The sequence below is a fragment of the Dreissena polymorpha genome, chromosome 10, assembly GCF_020536995.1.
Source record: "Dreissena polymorpha isolate Duluth1 chromosome 10, UMN_Dpol_1.0, whole genome shotgun sequence".
Classification (NCBI taxonomy): domain Eukaryota; kingdom Metazoa; phylum Mollusca; class Bivalvia; order Myida; family Dreissenidae; genus Dreissena; species Dreissena polymorpha.
In genome coordinates this window covers 6,869,285-6,887,641 of record NC_068364.1, presented here as the reverse complement: position 1 = coordinate 6,887,641, position 18,357 = coordinate 6,869,285, and positions in this window count along the sequence as shown.

Sequence of the window (18,357 nt, the reverse complement as noted above, 5' to 3'; positions counted from 1 at the left end):
TACTACTAATACAACTACCACTTCGACTACTACTACTCCTACTATTACTACTACTACTACTATTACTACTACTACTACTTCTACTACTACTACTACTTCTACTACTACTACTACTACTACTACTACTACTACTACTACTACTACTACTACTACTACTACTACTACTACTACTACTACTACTACTACTACTACTACTACTACTACTACTACCTCTACTACTACTACTACGACTACTACTACTACTACTACTACTACTACTACTACTACGTTCGGTCAACTCCTTGTTTCAACGTCGCACCAGTGTTCGCTATCTTTGATCTTGCTTAACCGATAGTGCAAACATTCGCAGTTTTGCAGCTTAATTGTCATCTCGCTACGTCTCATCGTGATTTCGCATTTTCGACCGTTGAATAAAAATGGCGGTGACACGAAAAAGCGATGTGATGGTATGATAACACGATGCGAATTTGCGATAATACTACTAGGTTGCATGTTTGCGAAGTTAATATTTTTAAAACGCATGGTGGTGTCGCGATTGCGTAGATCCATTTTATTATTTCAGAGCACGCTGTTTAAATATTATTTTATAAACTTATTATTAATAATAATGTCATGTAATTTATTCCCAAATAGAACATTTGACATTTAAAGTACGATATTTAGGAGATTTTATACTTCATTTAGGATGAATTCATAAACCTTGTAATATTTTACTATTTTTCAAACCACGTTCATTAAAATTACTTAAGAAAAGGGCCTAGATGAATTGTTTCTCAGATTTCTTTTTTTTTCAAGGGTTAAAATTTCCGTTTGTATTCATTTGTGTCATAAATCTGATTCTTAAGTTAGTATAATTCGAGTTAAGCAATTATTGCTATCTATAATTTCCTTCTCCTTGTTGGATTTTTAAATTTCTTTTTCAGTAAGAAATACTTTTTTGTTTCGTGACATATTCTACCTGTAAAGGTTCCCAAACTGATTATTAACCATACTCTCGTATTCGACGCTTTTGGCATGTCTCGACGCACGGGTAACTCTGTCAGCCTGAATACGCATTAATGAACGTAAAACTTTGTCAACACAACTCTGAAAACATGTGTCGCTTCCACAAGCAACGTGTGTATTTTGTCTTTTTCGAGATAAGTCGAGTAGTTACGACAGAGTCCAACCGTGATACAACGACAATCTCCGGAATCCTCCGCAAGATAGATAACTTACTGCATTTAAATCGTCTGGTGATACACAGTGATTCTGTTAAGTGTGGTTGCATGTCGGCAAAACGTTATAGCGAAAGATCTAAGATAACAATCCGTCACAAGGGTTTCAACTAAAATATTTGTTGTCTTGCACTAAGCAATCGATTTCAAATATCATTGCAATAAAAAATAAGTCAACTCAACAGCCTTTGAGTCCACACCTAGCACGTAGCTAAGACATTTCTCCATCAATAAACAAAAATAAATTTTGCATAAAGCAATGAACTGTGTGCTTTGGAGAACGAAAACGTAAAATGCGTTTATTCATTATATATATACACACACACACACAAACACACAAACACACACACACATATATATATATACATATATAATAAAGTCGCTTTTAGCCGTTTATATAAAATAAAACGCTTTTATTAAATTTGCCGTAGCTTTCGACCTCTCGGTCTTTTTCAGCGGCGTTTATTTGTGAATAAGCATATCATCTGTAGCGGAAGTGACGTTATATTATCGCACGTTACATTGCGCGCCAATTTTAGTCTTTTGTGTTTAGTCCATATGGTTTGAACGTCCTCAGTTTGCGCTTCCAGAGCTGTTCGATGGTCTTCCGGTACTCGTCGGTTCGATTTAATTTTTCGAGTCCCATGACCCGGAAGTCTGCGACGCTGTGGCCGTTTGTGTAGAAGTGCTCGGCTACCGGGTCGTTGTGTCGAGTCCGTATCCGGGACAGGTTAAGAAGATGTCGCTGGTACAGGGTATCTCCCGTTTCTCCTACGTATACGAAGGTCTTACACCGTTCGCAGTGTACAGCGTAGACTACATTGGTGGATTTGCAGGTGACCTCGTTCCGCACATTGTAGCTTTTGCCGGTGGTGTCGCTGAACTTTTCAGCCTCCATCATGTATGGACAGATTGCACACCTCTGTGCCCCACAAGGTCCGCTCCTGTTGTGAACTCGGAAAAACATCCGGTTGTGCTTTTTATGAACCAATATGTCTTGAAGGTTGCAGATTTTTCTGAATGCTGCTAACGGGGGTTCAGGAAAAACGTTTTTCATATGATCTGAAATGTGGAGTGTTGGCAGGTGTTTCCGGAGGATATGGCCGACATTTGGTAGCGCTCTGGAGAAAGTGATAACGAGCGGTACCCTGGAAGTACTTTTTGAAGGCACTTTCGTATGCAGCAGATTTTCTCGCTTCTTGCTATCAACTTTCTTCAGCTCTGTCTCGACGAATCGGCCATTGTATCCTCGCTTCTGTAGTTGCACTTTTATCTCATCTCTGTGTTTTTTGTAGTCCGTCTCTTCCGAACATATTCTTTTCAGCCTCACACCTAAGCCTACGGAATGGCCTTCTTCGTAGACTCGGTATGCTACGAGTCCATGTGCAGGTAGAGGTGCCGATCTGTTGGTTTGGTATATAGGTCTGAAACCAGCCTTCCTTTTCGAATAGACGTCATGGTGTCTAGAAATTCGAGCTGCTCTGTGGAGTAGCGGAGCTCTAGCTGTATTCGTGGATGCATTTCATTTGCAACCGCATGGAATGTCTTTAGTGCCCCCAAACCATGTGTCCACAAGCCCCAAACATCATCAACAAACCGGAAGAAGGCTATTGGATGCTTATTTGATTTTGAAAATAACTCTGTCTCCCAGGCTCCCATGTAGGTCGATGCGTAATTCATTCCTAAGTGCGATCCTATAGCAGTTCCTTCATTTTGCATGTAGTGGTCTCCATTGAATGAAATGGTGTTGTTATTTCGAACAGTGTCCGTCATTGTGATCATGTCGTTGGTTGGTACTTCCGGTTGCACTCGCCGATTGAGAGCTTTAAATACTGCAGCACGGGCTTCTTCTCTTCTTCTTCTTTTCCTGAACCCCTGTTAGCAGCATTCAGAAGAGACTGCAACCTTTTTTTATGACACAGGAGGTATGCTTACATTTATTTAGCAACTATGACATTTACAATTGTGTCCTCGTTGCTACGCCTGAAATATCAAAGTCAGATTCATCAAAACGTAAAATAAAAGCCGTTATCAAACTAAACTGTTACTACAAGACATTCATCGTGTCATATGGAACGCCTCGTCTTTCTTATGTTGAAAATTGCTTTGTGTTTGTGTTGATATGCTGTGTGTTTGCAATAGTCTGCTATGTTTATGTCATGGTATGCTGTGTGTTTGCAATGGTATGCTGTTTGTTTTCTCATGGTATGCTGTGTGTTTGTTGTACTTATCTGCGGATTTATCTTACATGATGCCCATTTCATTCACTATGATGTAAGTTAGCATTATTTTTATTCTGAACACTCGGTTCTTGTCAAAGATCAAATTGTTACGTCATAGGTACGTCATAGGTATGTCCGGTAGTTCGTCCGTATGTCCGACTCATATATAGCCACACAGACAAACAGACAGACGTACGGAAATACGGACAGATAAAAATACGGACATACAGACGGGCGGACATAAGTATGACGTAACCATTAGATCTTTGACAACAACCGAATTTTCGAATGAAAAAATCACCAATTTACATTATATTATAGCAAATGAAAAGGACATCACGTTACATAAACCCGCAGGATAGAAAATCAAACACACAGTATAACAAACACACGGCAGACTATTGCAAAAACACAGCATATAATCAGAAACACACAGCATAACATCACGAACGTACAGAATACCACCACAAACACATATATTATCATAGCACAAACACACATTATATTATGGCAAGCACACAGCATACCATCACAAACACACAGCATACCATCACAAATATTATTTAAACCCACATAATTTCAATGAAACACACAAAATACCATCACACACACACATCGTCAACACAAACACACCTAATACCATGACAAACACACAGCATGCCATGACAAATATTCAGCAGACAATGGCAAACACTCAACATACCCTCACAAACACACAGAATGCATGTACAATTACAAACACACAGCATACCATCACAAGCACACATCGAACTATGGCAAGCACCCAACATACTATCACAAACACACAGTATACCATGGCATACACACAGCATACCATCACAAACAAACAGCATACCATCACAAACACACATCACGCCATCCCATAAACACAACAAACTATGGCAAGAACCCAGCATAATATTATCAGCACATACCATTGATTTAAACCACATCGTTTCAATGAAATAGCCGCTTTATCAATAATTAAAAGAGAGGGACGAGGCGTTCCATTGTTTCATTCAGATTTAGTATTCTGTAGTTAGCAGAGCTCCAGATAAGGATTTTGTCTAAAGGGTATTTTACCCCCTGATATTATTGTTAAAGGTATTTTACTCCTTTGTTTCAGCCATAAAGGGTATTTAGGAATATTGAGGAGTATTTTCGATTTCCATAGAAAAATGGCATAGTACATTGCGTGTTAAATCTAGATATATTAGAATTTGTTATATATTAATGCAAACAGAATTATTTTAAAATAATTATATGAACATACTTTCTTTAAAATATTCAACTTACATGTGTTGTATCTCTGTCTTGATTGAGTCTTTCTTGCATATGGATATGGTATTAATGAAGTACATAAACGTCATTTCAACATTAAACTCACGTATGGCACTGCTTGTGCAATTGAAAATATAGTCATACAACCTGTGGTCTATGTCAGTAAACAGTAAACTATGAACTTCTTCTGTCTTAAAAGTTAAAATTTTAAAGTTTAACTTTTTTTACTCATCTGAACTTTTCTTCAGTTTCCTGGCCCGGGGCTTATAACCCTGAAACAATCTTTTCTTCCTCCTCTTTTTATCTTTAAGCCAGACGAGTACTGCACTAGATGGGTCATATGATCCCACAGGTACCTGGTACATGTTCATGGCAATCAGTAGATCAAGATTCTCTTCTTGTGAGAGAGCTTCTAAACTTATTTTTCAGTCTGTTTAGTGTGCTGAAACTTCTCTCACATTTCACACTGGTTACAACCATACACAGGCCTATCTTGCACAGCTTGGCAAACTGAGGTAACCCTGTGCTTCCATGAATCTGGATAAATCTATGACAGAGTGCTTTTGTTGACAGATCTTTGCAGCAACCCATTATCATCCCATTCAATCGTGACCATTCATCAATCAACTTGTTTTTATCTAGTAACTTGCTAATTTTCTTTATGTCTTCTTCAATTCCAGTTTCTAAATCTCACCTATCAACAGTGACCTCCTTATCTTCACCATAAACCTCACTCAAAGTCTCCAAAGCAGCTACACACTCACTTGCTTGGGAAGTGTTGACTATTTGTGGATTCAGGACAAGGCTCAAGTTCATGAACACCTCACTGTCATTGTTTCTTTACCTATGTTTAATTTTCTTTTCCAAACAGGCCACATTTTTTATCTCTTAACTTGGCAAATGCATGATCATTTGCCACTATTGTAATTGCATTGCTTTCATTTCTTTCAATCTCTGTCCATCACTGAATTTTAAATTCTGAAGTTTACCCAAAAACCCATCTACATAAGATTCTGTGTCACTGAACTGAAGAGACTGTTCTTGAAGCCTTTTCCTCAGGATTCTTAGTTCTTCATGAACGTCCAACATGAAAGCTACCAAAAGTACAGTTTTGTAGTTGATGAAATATTTTAGCAGGCCATTTGCAATTGCATTACCTTCTTCAGCAAAGCAAGATAGAGTAGAAAAAGATGAGAGGTAACTGAAGTACACAGCTTCAACTGCATTTTGTAGCCTAAGCCATCTTATGCTGTGAGGTTCCTTTAATGTAATCTCTGGTTCATCGAGCCCTTTTTGCATCTGTTTTAACTTAATTGTGCGATTGCTAGATCCATTCATAAAAGCATACAGCGCACTGATTTTCGCTCTAAACGTAACAAGTTTTTCATCTTTCTTGATTGCATCTGATACTGAAAGATTTAAGCGCTGGGCAATGCAGTGTGTCTGTACCACAAACGGAGCATACTTAGATTTCAATTGTACTCCTACACCAGTATGCTAACCCATCATCACAGAGGCTCCATCTGTTGCTAAGGCAACAATTCTTGAAGTGTCCAGATGTTGTTTGTTCAGGTATTCAACTAGGCAGGCAACAATAGAGTGGGCCTTTCCATCTGATAATTCAACATTTCCTAAGAATTGAGTAATTGTCACCCAATTTTTCACATATCTTATGCATGTAGATAGATGTTTCTTTACAGTGATGTCTGTTCTTTCATCAATCATAATTGAAACAAACTCTTTAGAAATTTCTGAAACAGTATCTCTCATAATAACACTGCAGATACACTTCTGAATGTCTGTAATGGTATCCCAACTCAAGTTTTGATACAACATTCTACAACCATTGATTTTTTGTAACTCAAGCAAGCTGTTTAATTTACTTTTACAGAAGGGGGTTCTTCAATAGCAGCATGATACACTGTCCGAAATAATTTCATATCTTCATCAACTTCTGTAACCTTAGTTGTCAGAACATTCATCGACTGCACTTTTCAGTTCTTTCTCAGCAGTTTGATGCTCAATGGACGTATTGTGTCTATCAATACTGTTCCTTTAAATGTTTGTGGAACCTTCATCGGTCCAGATACTTTGCATCTTTTTATCAGTGCAGATTTTACAGGTAAGTCTTATTTCTGGACCTTCTTTAAAAATGATTAGCCAATGGTAATTTTCTTTCCATCATTTCAGAGTTATGTCTGACAATTTTTCACCAGCATGATGTTTTGTTTTCTTTTCCGATTGTTCAATGGCTGTTACAATTAGATCGCCTATAATTATTTTCACAATACTGGAAGGATCATAAGAACTATCTCTATTTACATATTTTAATATAGATATACTGCCCGAAGGAGCCGCTGTTTTCTTATAACGTCCTTTTTCGCACCGATGTGTCGCCATTTTGATTACAATGTTCTTTTGATTGACTTTTGATTCAAAGGTTAACTTACACTTAACACTCAACTGGTTACGCACTTTCATCGATTAAAAATACGTACCAAGATTTGTAATGCGTAATTTTACGTACTGGTCCGATTTTTAAATCGTTTTTTTTTATTATTTTTCAATGCGTAAATACGCAGAAACTCATCTTATCTGGAGCTCTGAGTGGTAAGTTTCGTAATGATTTTACTGTAAGCTATGAGACGTTAAGAGTTGAGCATTTTGGGTATAGCAGTTAAGAAAAAAAACTATTTGACACACAGCGGCTTTTCAATAAAAAAACAAAAATGCATAACACAACGTACAGTAAAATCTCAGTATAATCTGGGACAATATTTCATTTGCAATAAAAAGAGTGCTCTTTATAAGGAAAGTTATAATAAGTTGATGTAAACAATAAGCAGTAAGTAAACTTGAAATAGCATTTGACCCGAATGTCGCTCTATAAACTGCGAGTGACATTAGCAGTGTAGGGTACTGTTTTGTAAATAAATAATTAAATACTGGTTTAAAACAGCGCTCTGTAAACTCTCTTTTCACTTAACAAAAGTCCTGCGAGTGTTGTGTCTTCAAAGTAGACCTCATTTCAACCTTCTGTGTACCTAAGTTTGAATGACCTTTGCGTGTGAAACAAACACAAGGCCCTTTCAAATGCATCAAATCGTGAGGAAATACAATGCTATCGCTCTCCCATTTTCACAATTTTACACAATTCATATCGTTATCTTTGAACAGTCCCATGTTTGATGCGCATGCTCAAATATAGCTATATTACTGTGCATCTCCCACGGAAATAAGGATACTTGCAAAGATAAATATTCAATTTCAGCCATGAAAATTTCAGTGTGTTTTTTTGCCTTGGCTATTGGTATGTAATATACTTTTGTTGTATATACTTTATTCAGTTTATTTCACCGTAAACATATGTGTTCAATTTCTTTCTGAGGATGTTGCAAAAAAAGAAAGACAATACATAAGACATATAGACTACTAAGAATTCAATCTGTGTAAATTTAGGGATCCATCATCCAAAATAGCTGATATACTTAAAAAAGTATGACACAAAGGTATTAGCATATATATGTTTTATTTACAGGAGACTAGTATTATACTGCGATAGTGTACATTAAACATGGCATACGATCGATTTAATTCGCTGTCGTTAACTGTTTATGGCGTCCTTAGCTCAAAAAGGCAGATTTATACGCATCTCACTCAATAAATATACAAAAATAAACAGCATATTACTGAACGCAACCCGCAATCAACAACTAGTTTAAACTACAGTTATTCATGAGGTTTGAATTTAAACAAAATTGTGGACAGAAAATAACCTATACACACGTTCATTACTTCCACAAATTTGCTAAATTATGAAAGGTTTACATTTATATTCATAAGGTCGTTACAAAAGAAGAGGGTCGATTTTAGCCGCCTGTCAAAGCTCTGTCGTGTGTTTTTGTCTTGATAAAATATGAATACATATTTTTCTTCAATTGCAAACTCCTCAGGATAATAGTAAACAGATTTTAGGTAGGAAAAATCAACGAACTTCTGAATATATAGCAGGTTCTATAACAAAAAAGAAACCTTTTTGAATTATCTGTGCTGTTAATCACAGCTTACATTAATTGCAATATTTTAAGCAATTCGCAACGTTACATAAGTCCTCATTTAAGCTGTCTGTTTTCACTCATATCTAAAAAGCAAATCACTATACTAAATTTATTTCCCACTTAAATAGGAATGTCTTTATCCTTATATACACTGTAGTCCATTCATGTTTTCGTTTATTGATATATAATGAATTTCTAAAATACATTAATATATATGTAATATACTGAATTTTACATATACCTGCCAAACCGCGCTTCTGTATTTTAGCTTACGCATGCGCCGCATGGTGCACGCAGACGTCAGACTGTGACCCAGCTATGACGTCATGCGGATTAGACACCGCCCTGACCTGCTCTGACCGTCAATGTGTCTGCAATTCTGAGGGTGTCATTGGTAGGCTGTAGCCTTCGCATTTCGCTGTCCTTTTATTCGTTTATATTAAAATGGAAATAACTTAATTGACGATCGATATAGTTTATGGAAGAACGCAATTGGTGTAATTATAACATTAATATTTGATATCATATTTGAGCTATATTACACAATTGTAGATTTATGTTTATAATGTATTGAATGGTTCGCAGGCTTATTGCTAAAGGCGCCAGGTCTGCCAAACTGTTTTTACACCAAACCATAACTCTATATTTGAGTTTTATTTATTTAATTGTATAAGTCATATACGTTATTACTCCTTCAAGTAAAATAATATACATTATATGTGATATTTAATTTAATATTATCAGTCATTTACTTTACATCTTACACACGAAAAAAAATTAATAAAGCTCATTCGGTTAACGCTTGTGTATGTTTGAAGACATTGTTTGTTTCGAAAACAAAACTATTAAGTTGTACACGAAGTCGATAGTGATAAAATAAGTCTGAACACCGCAAACATAAGAGTATATAATTTATTATGTACGTCAACTGTAATCAGTTAGTCAGCTAAATCAATCAGCTAATCAGTGTCACAATGGTCAACAAGTGTGAAATGTTACACAATCTTATGTGCTATGCCCGATTTAACCTTTATTACACCCACTTTTGCACATTGTTATAGTATAACCTCATGTTGCTAATTATCAAAGTTGTCACCTCTTGAATCGTATCATGTAATTTGTGGTTTGCTAATAAGTAGTATAAGTCCTACCTTCAAGTGGCAGGTACTGCTATATTAGTTTACTGACCAATTTTACCAGTAAATTAAGGAACGTGTATGCGGTGCCATCAAAGTGTAATAAATTCATTGCCCCAGAATAACAATGTTGTACAATACCAGAGGCTAAAATTCCAAAACATGTATAATGCTGATTTCTGCACATTAAGATCTGCACGAATTTATAACGCCTTGTAAAGTCTTAAATGTTCGTAAATAATATTATACCAGGTCAGTTTGACATATGAGGTACTGTTTACTGAATTTCATCTTTTATCCTGGTAGCTTTCCTTTATGCTGACATTTTACCGGGAAGGCAATCGGCAATACTCGATTTAACTAACTGCTTAATTGGCTCCCTGAAATGTAAGAATGTGTCCACTTAGAAGCTCAAACCATACACCTTCCGCTCTGTGAACGTCTTAAACACTAGCCGGTGATACAAAGACTAATATCCAACATGTTATCTGTTTTACAGATACTGACAAATGCGCGGCGAACGCCGACTGCCACAACCACGGTTTCTTTCATCAATGCTTCCACGGTCACTGGGTGTGCAGGAATGGTAACTGTCACTGCTCCACTGGACAGGGGAAGTAATCCGGCAGCTGTTACCAATTTTTGTTTAATGTTATGTTATTTGTTTTGAAACTATACCATTATACATTCAAGTGTACATGTGATCCGAATTTGTGTTAATATACATCTTACTCTGATTTTGTGTTGGTATATGTGTATATGTGTAAAGTTGAAATGTATCCGAAAAAACAAATCGGATCATGGTTGAACCACTAGCAAGGGGATGAACATAAACGACGCAATAGTAGGCTTAAAACGATATTTTTTATATTTATGCATTAAAGAACGGGGTATTGTGTTTGCATGTATAAACAAACAGTACATTTACATTGAGTTGAGTTTTTTATAATGGAAAATAATTTGTTGAACTATTTCATTTGCAAATAATTCCATTCCATTTGTTTACAGGATGATAAGGGAAATAAGCAGTCAACGGTTATTTAAAAGAAACTTGAGCAGCCTGAAAAGTGTAGCTCGATTGTTAAAAAGCACGAAATTTTCATTCCTCTATAGTTTTGCATTTCGATCGCCGCTCCATTTGCCTTCCGGAGGCAAGGCTGATTTTGGTGGTCTTATATAGAGTCTCCGCTTGTCCTTGCAGCTTCTTCTGGTTGCTCACAGTTTCCGGCCACACATTTTCTATAAGTGTTTAGTACCCTGCATTCATGGAAATGTGTTTAGCCGTTTGGTGGGCTTCCCAACATGGCCGTTTGGAGACGGTATGATTATATTCAGTCTATTGTGCTTTTCGACATTGATCTACAAAGGAATGATGCCATAAGTTTTAATAAGAGATACAACATATTTACGGATAGCAGCTTATTAAACACGAGCATCTTGTTTCTTAGTTGTTTGTGTGAACTTATATTCGAACTTCGCAAAATTAATTTCAGATTTGTTAGATTTTGCAGACAACTGTTTTGCCGATTTTATAACGATGTCCATGCATAATAATATGCAATTATAATAATAATCTTTTAATATATTTGTGCAAACATTAAATAAAATAAAATGATATTCCCTTTACAACCATATTTTGATCACAGTTAACGCACAGTCTTGTCCGCCTCTGTATAGTAAAATAGCGGCCCTAGTTCAAAAAAAATGTCGTGAAACGACGATCTGAAAAGAGAGCGTTTCTGAATCTGTAATCGTTATTATTAATTAACTTTATAATATTAGACGAGAATGTGTTCAATTTGCTCGCCCAATACAAGTTGAGCCTCGCCAATAAATATCGAAACTCGCCTTATACGAGAAAAAGGCGGCCAATATGGAAAAAAACACGGCCAATACGGAAACAGGTCGGCCAATACGAGATTCAGCCAATCAGAAACCAGGAAAAACTCGGCCTTATATGAGAATCTAAAATCTCGACAATTTTGGACGCCATTTTGAAGTTCTATCCTTAGTTTTGGTGCAAAAGTTTAAATCTTTAAATATATACTTAAAGCACGGAGCCCCTAATATATTCAGCTCCCTTTTTCGACAATAACAATAGTGAAGTGTAACCATAAAAGAAAGGTTCAATACTTGAGCGTACATAAATAACAACTTTGGACATTTTCAAGCTACAATGAGCACTTAAAGCAAAACTTAATTCGAAATCATGGAGGATATACACATTACAAATGCAATTCCTTATGGCAATAAGTAAGTTTTCAATCCTTATTGTCTTTCTGTGTTGTATTAAAACCAACGTTAGTGGATCCAGTGTGGCTGGAATGTTATTCAGGTAAATTTTGCATAATTTCGCGACCTGTCAAATTGTGTTCCTTTTCTTGCTGAATAATATTATAAAGTTAATTAATAAAATTGTCATTAATTAGTTGAATCCATATGGGCTTTGTTATTGAGCTTCAGACAGCCAATACGGCTGTCTTCAGCTCAGTAACAAATCCAATATGAATTCAACTAATTAATAACATTATAGTACAGACATGGTTCAACATTTAGACATTGTTAAATAAATAATACCATTGGAGTCTATTAAAGATACTGATTGAAGAAAAAGAATGTGGAATGAAGTTAAAACGGATTTATATAAATTGTCGTGTTACGGTGAAATTAATTAAACTATGGATATCCTAACAAACTCTTATGAAATAGCTGTTTAACTTCCGATTCCCAATTATTCCCCTCATAGTTAAAACCTATTTCGGCATACATTTTTAGAATTTGATACGCCTTGAACAAGATGGAATTCTCGTTAAGTGTCAATAATTCAGGTCAGTATCTTATCATAAGGAAACTTTTATGTTTATGGATGATTGTTTGACCATGATCACCGAAAAGTGCTTCGTGATTTTTAGAACATCTATCCCCTGGCATCTTTCGACAAATTTTCAAGTGTATAATTTCAACATTCTGACATTTATGATAAAACCGTATTTTTCAAGCATATCTGAGGACTGGGAGAACAAGTAAAACTAATGAAAGTTATGATTCGTTGAAATGAAATTGGGGCCCTCCTCAACATCCGAAACCCCGCGTGCAGTGCTCCAGATAACATGCGTAAAGGCGTAAAAACGAATAAAATTTCTTAAATAACGATTTAGATTTAAAATCTTTGCGTAAAGTTACGCATTGAAAAAATAAAATTAAACACGAATTCGACATTTTCGAACGTGCGTAAAACTTTCAGTAGCAAATTATATATGGTAAACATTTCATCCCGGTTCTGACTTGTCGAGGCGCTCAATTAAAACTACAACTTTATGTCAACGTCACTTTGCTGTGAGGAAGGGCCACACTTAAGAACGGTCGAAAGGCCAAACAGTCTCGATTCTGTTCTCCTGGTATTACAGGCGAGTCATTACTGTTTATTGTACCTTTTTAATTACACTTATCGTAATTTTTATACACAAGTAATAAACAACATACCTATTCAAAATGTCATTAAAATTAAATGTTAAATATATGTTTTTGATATGACTTTAACGGCGACCAAAATGCCATTATGACCTAAGCCGAAGTGTCAGTTACTGTTTTTAATAAAAAATCAAAATGGCCGACCGAAGCGGTGTATCGAAGCGTGGAAGGCAAAAAAAGCAAGATGAGCAAGATAGATGTGGGGTCTTTTGAGCCAGAAAAAGCTGTCCGATTATGGGAAAGCAAGAAACGGAAAAGAAAGTCAGGCTTTTCCAAGACTATAAACCAAAATGTTGGATTGTTGATGTGTCAAAAACAATGCATAAAAATTATTTGGTAATATAGTGTTAAGAATTAATTTTATAAATAGGGGGTGAAATAAGAATTAATTTTCGAAATAGGGAGTAAATAAGAATTTGACCAAATTTTTATCTGGAGCTCTGCCCGCGTGTGAATGCACCCACGGACTCTGGCCCTCTGGACCTCCCGAAATTCAGCCAATATTTGCATATTGATTTCACAGTTTTATTTCATTAATTAAACCATTCAATTGCCATAAAAAGTCAAATGTCCATGGCACGACCATCAGTTGAACTTGTGTTTGAAACATGTTTTTTGCCGAATACACTTTTTTCTTTTGACAGTCATGCATCTTATTGCGCCTGTAGTATATTAGTGTCTTTGATATTGTTTCGCAAAAGTCGATTTACCACAATAAGCTGTACAATTACATGTCCATTTGGATATTGTTTTAAACTTATTATGTTTTAATAAACTTATTAATCTTAGGACACGTTAAAAAAGTTCGACTTGACGTTTTATTAAAAAACAATTTGAAATATTTTACAATAACTACTCTCTTCAAAAGGCACGTCTTTCTCTGCGCAAATGAGATTGTGATTGTTGGCGTCGCACTGAAGTGCGGCGACTAGTATGTAATACGTTTTTTTTTCGCTTATGGGAGAAGTTATTTTACGGATCAATGTTTATATTTTTGTTGTCAGAATATCTTGCATAGTGGTGATTTTTTTGTGTAAATTAGTGTAAATAAGTACTGCATTTGTGCCTATTACATTCACTACAACATTTATTGCCAATAATGTAAAGCTAATTCTTTTAATTAATAACTGATCACAGGGACTGGGCAATGATAAAAGATCACAGGGACTGGGCAAATACGCGAAACGGTGAAACCTTCTGGTTTTGTATAAAAACAAGACTTCTTTGTTCCACTATCATAGCAACCACCTAGTTACTAATAAAGGCGCTATAGAGCGCGAAGCGCGACACGTATTATTAATTGTAGTAATGAGTCTTGATAAAGGAAGCAGCCGCTTATCAATGAGGAGCACCATCACAGCACCCAAGTCTCATTACTATCAAGTCCTCCTACGGGTTTTTTTTAAGAACCACATATAGACGGCCGCAGGCCTGACCCGTATCTTGCCAGTGGTATTAACCCTTTGGTATGGACCTTTAACCCCGCTCACTATCCAGCATTTAAACTTCCGGGTTTACATTTAAACCGACTATTAATAGCTTATTAATATCTTAGTTAGAAGGTGATTTTTCAAGTGGTTCCGTAGTGTAGTGGTTACACGCTCGCTTCACATGTGAGAGGCCCAAGATTCGAGCCCCAGTAGATTCAAATTATTTTATTTGTGTTCTATGTTAACTTTTTGTTTTGATGTAGACATTTTAGAGTTTAAATAAATATGCTGTTTTATTGTAACCATTTTTTGTTTTTATTATGCCCATGAAATATATGTGTGAGAGGGTGGGGGTTCGTAAACACATTAAAACTTTTACAGTGTTTTCATATCAATGAGTTCTCAGCCCCTATCGTAAATGAGCAACGTAAGAATAAGTTCAGAATCAACTCCCCTTGAAGTTGAGAAAAATATGAAATAACGCTTACAAGATGAAGCAGACTTTTTTAAACCTACACAGATCTGTTCCATTAATGAAAACTGCACACGGATGCCAGTAAAAAAAGGAAACCAATGTAAATAAAATGAACTATGAAATATTTGGGGGTTACAACACAAAATCATAGATAATGGTTATTTGGGGGTTATAACACAACATCATCGATAATGCTTATTTGGGGGTTATAACACAAAATCATAGATAATGGTAATACCAGTATCTTTTTCTATTTTGTTTAAAATAATCGGACAATATATTAATATTAACAGTAGAAAAAAAATCGTTCCATGTAACTTCATTGAGTGCCTTTTACACTGAAATTCCCGACGCCCTTTGATTCTTTGCATAAATACTTATCTTGTTAAACTAATGTAGCATTGCACAGAAATGTTAAGCTTGTAAAACAGTTTACACTTAACCCTCGATAATGTGATGTGGGAGATTGTAGTCTTTCTTCGTTACAACCAAGCGAACAAGTAAAATCAAAGCATGCCAACCTACGGAATACCGTTAGTGCAATCGTGGTTACACATTAAAATCCAGAGGGCAACAATGCGATAGTACGATGGCGACAATGCGATAGTACGATGGCGACAATACGATAATACGATGACGACAGTGCGACAATACGATGGCAACAGTGCGATAGTACTATGGCTACAATGCGATAATACGATGACGACAGTACGATAACACGATAGTACGATGGCGACAATGCGATGATACGATGGCGACAGTACGATATGACTATCGCATTGTCGCCATCGTACTATCGCACTGTCGCCATCGTATTGTCGCACTGTCGCAGTGTCGTCATCGTACTATCGCGTTGTCGCATTGTCGCCATCGTACTATCGCATTGTCGCCATCGTACTATCGCATTGTCGCCATCGTACTATCGCATTGTCGCCCTCTGGATTTTAATGTGTAACCACGATGGCCCTAATGGTATTCCGTACCATCCAGTAATTGTAACTAAAAGTATTGTAGATAGATGTAGGAACTTAGAAGCATTTTTCATTAGTATCTGGATAACGAGAATCGCTCCTTATTGGCAACATAATAACTAAATATGCGAAAACGTTTAAAAAATTATTCGACGCAACTAAGCTGATATGTGGTTGGAAGAAATATGACAACATAAAAAAAGCTACAAGCAAGTAATCCATCACGATCTAGAATGATTTTTCTTGAAGATGCAATGTTTACCGTTTAACGCGAGGTAAAACTGCATTTAGAGTTTTTATCTCAACGTCTGAAGGAAAATGGTACGAGCTTCAAAGTCTCCAGTGTTTTGGCTGTGATCAAGACAACTGAATCTTATAATGTTTAATAAGCAACATAACATTTTTCTTCTGAAAACGTTAATTTTGTTTTTATAATAAAAAAATCACCTGAAATACCAAACAAAGTCAATGGTATGCAACGACAAATATGGCTCGTTCGTGTTATTAGTGGCAACAAACACGTGTTGTTGTTGTTTTTCGCTTAAGTATAGCACGCGGCCGAGACGTAAGACCTGCTGGCCATCACGGTAATGGTTTGTAAATAGTGTTGGGTTGGTACGGGTGAATTATATGTTATTAACAAGTCTATGCCTTTCGATGAAAACTGATTTATTATAAATATGACTTGCATCGTACTCTGGATCCATACTTATGACGTTAGATATAGCTATTTAATTTGGAAAATACATTTCTTTTACAAATGTACTTTTATTCGTTCTATAGTAATGAAATCAACGTGTATTTTAATTTACCTAAAATGCAAGTGTAATGTTATTAATTTTGTCACGCACAAATCACATATACGCCGCGAGTGGAATAAAAAGTGAAGAGGGAGTACTGTTTTTGTAAAGAAATAAATCAATTCTCTTACTTAAGTCGTAGCCATTTGGTAATACTTTTCACCCTAAAAACAGTCTTTCTAGTGTTCGGTATTTTTCCGCAGCCCTAAATTCTCCCTACTCTGTACTCAAGTTCAAGTTCGAAAAACCTTCGCGTGTGAAACAAATGCAAGGCACTCATAGGCGCTCGATGTCAATAACAATGTTTTTTTAATGTATTTATTTATTTATTTTTCAGTTAACCGTTGTTTATTATAATGCATGCACATACTAAATTAATAAAAATCCTCCGACAAAACGTCTTCTTAAAAAATGATAGTTCGACTTTGTATGTATATATATTGACAAGATAAATCACTCGCCATTTTCTAAAGCAACGGAAGTGCGTCATTATGCATAATTAAATTGCTGTCACCCCGCTCGCTAATTGAAATGCGCGCGCGTAACAAATACAATGCCGTAATATTATGAACGTTAATTGTGCTAAATTTGAAAAGGTTAACATTGATTTTTTTGACCACCAATTATTCAAAGTATTTAATAAACCGTAATGTACGGGTTAGAACGGCTCTGGTGTGCTATTTCCACGTATTGCCACACAACTTTGACAGTTAAGCCCTCGAGAATTTTTATAGGCAGCGGGAAAAATGTACAGAATATATTTGGTTCTTGAGCATCAATTAAGAAGACAACATTTAACAGATCGTTCCATCTGTTTGAACTGACTTGCGTCGTGCGCATTCCAGAATGAAAATTTGGGACCATAGTCCTGAACGCCGTTTGAGTTGGGTTTCAACGGGTAACCGTCAACATACAACATTTTCCCCACGAATCTAATATCCCGCGTTTCTAAGATCAAAATAACATTGCTTGCTGTCACTGACATCTAAAACAAATCAAAGATGGGTGGGCAAAGTGAATATTTCGATTACAATTAACTATGCTCGAATGCAGCTTAAATGATCGGACACACGTGCGATTAAGGTAAATGGTCGGCACCACAATAGGGGTCGGTAAGTAAGTGGAAACTGATAACCTTATCACGTGCGTTACACCTGGCGGTGATTCCATTGGTCATATCCGTTATGTTGTAAAACCAAACATTATTATGCTGCGAATGAGAGGCACTCCGACAGGTAATACACTGTCATTTTAAACAGACCTACTGAACCGCGTGTCTGTATTGCAGCATACGCA